Here is a 4,231-nt window from a genome sequence, read left to right as displayed (position 1 = left end):
TTCCACCCTCCCTTTTCCTGTTCTATCCGATGACGTATTTCAGCAGCCAGTGAAGGGAACGGGGAGGGGAACGTTCGGACGGTACCATTGGGCATCGTGGGTGGACGTCCCTGCTCCCTTTTTCTTGCCCACCCTCTTTTTCTTTCAAGCATCTCTCGCCCTCCTTAGCCTTTTCGCGAGCTATTAGTAATCCTTTTCTCTTGAGATTTCAGCTGAATCAGAGCGATTTTTATTCACGACTTTTTGATGTCTAAACAGAATGGAATAAACCATTTCGAACTGCAAGCTCTTCCTTGAAAGAGGAACGAGAACATTAGCGGGGGGGGGGGGGGAATGGTGGTCTCTGATCTGGCAAACTTTTTTTTCGTTATTTCTTTTCATGTGGTAGAGTATTCAAAATCTGTATTCTTCTGCAGTCTCAGGTAATGCTGCTAGAGTCATAACTTCATAGAATGAGGTTGTAAAATCCATAGACGATAAACATGGATTATATTACTTGAGGCTGTATGTGATACACAGTTTGTGAATATTCTATGCTCAACAAAAGAGGAGAAACCATAATTTAAAAGATAAATATTTATTGTATTGCTCTTCCCTTGTCATGGTATTTTACTTGCAGGGAAATACTATGCACAACAATGTGAAATCACAGCTGCCGGTTCTTTAGCTGGTGTTGGCCTTCATTCACACTGAGTTCTTCCCAAGAACCTAGGATGTCATAACGTATTGGTGTAGTATATGTGCAGATCCAAGCAGTATGGCGCTTTGTAATGGAATTTTTGTCAATGTGCAGATTTTCTAAGTGCCACCCAAGGTTTTTTGGAATGGCACCCACTGTGCTGATAACCACTGGGACCAGTACTGCTGGTTTATGTCATAGTCTTTCAACTTTGATTTTTAGATCTTGATACTTCGTGATCTTCTCCAATTCTTTGTCTTCTATTATCCCCTAGTATTGCCACATCAATTATCCATACTTTCTTCTTTTCAACCCCAGTTAAATCTGGTGTGTTATGCACCAAGACTTTATCAGTTTGTATTTGGAAATATTTTAACCTCATTTTTGACTACTTTTTCAACTCTATGTTCCCACCAATTTTTCATTACCGGCAAATGATAGGCCTTGATTGCATTTGTTTGAATAGCTTACTCTTGAGCAGCCAAAATCAAGCCTTCAATTTCTTTTTTTAATGTTCTCGTTGGAAGCTATTGCCAGGTTTTATCTTTATCCACTTTCCCCTCGATCTTTTGTAGAAATTGATCGTGTAATGCTTTTCCTTGCCAGCATTGTGTTTGTGTTTTTATTACATTATTTCAATATTCACATTTTGTTTCCTCTACATTCAATAAGTTCCAATTTTTAACTTGTATCAGTGCTTGTTCTTAACTGTCTTTTACATAATCAACCAATGCAAGCTTTTCTTCTTTGACAGTTTATTTGACTTGAAGTAAACCTTTGCCTCCATTTCTGTGGGGCAGGTACAATCTATCAGTATCACTACGGGGGTGTAATGCATAGTGAATAGTCATGGGTTTTCTTGTTTTTTGGTCCAAACTGTCCAGTTCAGTTTGTGTCGAGTTAATAATTCCAACAGTGTATCATATAACAGGTATGGCCCAGGTATTGATGGTTTTGATGCTATTTCCCCCATTCAATTTTGTCTTTAACAATTTTCTCACTCTTTGGATGTATTCTTTACTAATCACATTTTTAACTTGTCCATGCTTGATATTATCCAACTGTAAAATGCCCAGATACTTGTAGGCTTCATCCTGATGGCTCCTGATGGTTTGGCCATTCAGCATTTCAATACCATTATTCTTCATGATTTTACCCCAATTTATTGCAGTCATGTACAGTTTTGTAAGTCACAAGGGAATTCATGTTGATTGATACTTTTATAAATATAGAAAAAAATATAATGAAACAGGATTTTATCCAAATTTACACCTCCTTAAACTGAATGTTCCTTCCATATGTGGAGGAAGTTGAGATCTGGAGAAATACGGAGGCTTTGATCTTTTCCAATTTCCCCTTTGCCATTGTGTCTAGTGCCACATTCCATGTTGTCCTAGCAAAGTTCCTGTCTCCCAGAACAGTGAAGATGGTGAAAAATCCTCTTGTAACAATAAAATTCCTCTGAATGCAATTCTGACTCCAATCCCTTTTGTGAAGGCAGACTCAATTATTCAGAATGTTTTATTTCTCTATGACATTTCTTAAGCCACTTACTAATTTTTCTGACACTATAGGAACAAGTTCCACATAAAATTTAAAAAGACATTAAAGTAGCCTTGTGAGAGAATGCCTGTTTGCATTACTCATGGTTAACTGTGTTATTGTTTGTTCAACTAACTCATTTTTCTGTCCTCCATGATATACTGAACCAAAAATTAGCTACGTGGACTGAATTCACACAACATATAGGCTAGTTCATTGGTTCTCAACGGGGGCGGTATCGCCCTCCGGGGGGCGGTGGAAAGATGCTGAGGGGCAGTGAACTTGTTTTGGGCGGTAGGGGGGCGGTGGGCATGTTTTGGGTGGTACAGGGGCGATGAGCATGTTTTGGCATTAGAACTTAATTTTAACCCCCCCCCCAAAATTTATTAAATCGATTATCCGATTTACACCATTTGTACCAGCAATAAAACGAACTTACGCGACGGCTGCCCTCACGCACTTCTAAGAATGGTGAGACGAATTTGTATTCTAGGTAGGATGACCTTGAAGAACTTGACACTACGATTCTTCTCCGATCCCAACCAGCACAGCACATGCGTCAGCTGTTTTCCCACGCGATTAATCGCGTGTGCGTTGAGCGTCCTTTCAATATGAATGTTTGATTTGACCCGTGTTTCTTGAGTTGCTTTTCGTTCGCTTCATTTCTGTTTTTTCCCCTCAGTTTCGATTTACTTTCATTGTTTATTTGGCCAGTCGGCTAGGTAAATGCGCTTATTAGTTCTTTATCGTGGTCGTGAATTATTAATTTTGAGAAAGAGCATTTAAGCATTTTTTTTGCATTAGTCATTTTAATTTTAATAAAAGGAATGCAATTACCTTCCAGGGCAAAAGTATCGAGTTAAATCGAGCAAATTTGGTGTGTAAGTCTACTGAAAAAAATTACTTAACATTTTTGCCTTTTATAATTCAGTAACTCCCCCACCCCTCCCCATACCCTAAATTACAGGATTTTCACAAAGGGTGGCATTGAAAAATTTTCCGCTCCTTAGGGGGGCGGCAGCTTCAAAAAGGTTGAGAATCACTGGGCTAGTGTAACCAGATCTGAGCCACAAAATTTGAATGACCACTAGATGGTGGCAAAGAGTTGGGGTTTTCTGTATGCTTTCACATTGTCTGAATTTCTGCAGCCCTGGTCTGGTAGCCCTACAAGTAGGGTGATTTGAGATTCAGTGGGCCATGCTGTTGTGATGCCAGCCTGCATTCACAAAAATAATAGCCAGCTTCCCATATTGAGAATATACATTCCTTTGTTTCAAGCAGAAGTAACATGTAGAGAAAGAGGTAACTTTGGTAATGTAAAGCAAGGACAAATGCCCCAACTTCTTGTTTTCCTGGACAGAAACAAATCTTTATTCTTTTAAAATAAGTGGCAGAATTCTACAGAAATGGAGAAAGAAATTGCTCTGTCTGAATGAAGGTGTACCACCTTCACAACAGCTCCAATAAATGGCTATTGTTTCTGCCTGCTGGATAAGTTCGGGCAGAGTGGGTGCATTCCAGGTCCCTTCTATTAAATGTTGCCATCTTGCAGGACCTAGGAAGTGTGCCTTCTTTGTCGCAACCCCGCCTTTGGAACAGCAGGGAATGCTTCCTGGAGTTCTAAAAAAAAAAATTAAAACTTGGCTTTGTCCTACTCCTGGGGTTAATGTATCGGGGGGAGGGCTACTGCACTGTGTTTTAATGCTGTTTTTAGTCTGGGCTGTTTTGTCTTGTCTTTGTTTTTAATTGTTTTAACTTAGTATTAGACATTGTAAGCTGCCCAGGGTCCGCTGGAGTGGGTGGCTATAATACATTTAATGAAATAAATAAAATAAATTTCAGAGGCTGGGGAGGTCCAGGGAAAAGAAGCAGAGGTCTATGCTTCAGATTCATGTCAATTCTAATGTTTTATGCAGAACATGCGTTACATTTTAATTTCTTTTGCATAAATCCTGTATTCTTTATGTCTCTACAATCTCAGCAACTGTATATACTTCAGTTATTTATGCA

The sequence above is a fragment of the Python bivittatus genome, unplaced genomic scaffold (genome assembly GCF_059951505.1).
Source record: "Python bivittatus isolate LINGU-HERP-01145 unplaced genomic scaffold, Pbiv_v1 ctg000080_np1212, whole genome shotgun sequence".
Taxonomy (NCBI): domain Eukaryota; kingdom Metazoa; phylum Chordata; class Lepidosauria; order Squamata; family Pythonidae; genus Python; species Python bivittatus.
The sequence above is the reverse complement of the archived record's forward strand: the minus strand, read 5'-3'. Positions refer to the sequence as shown.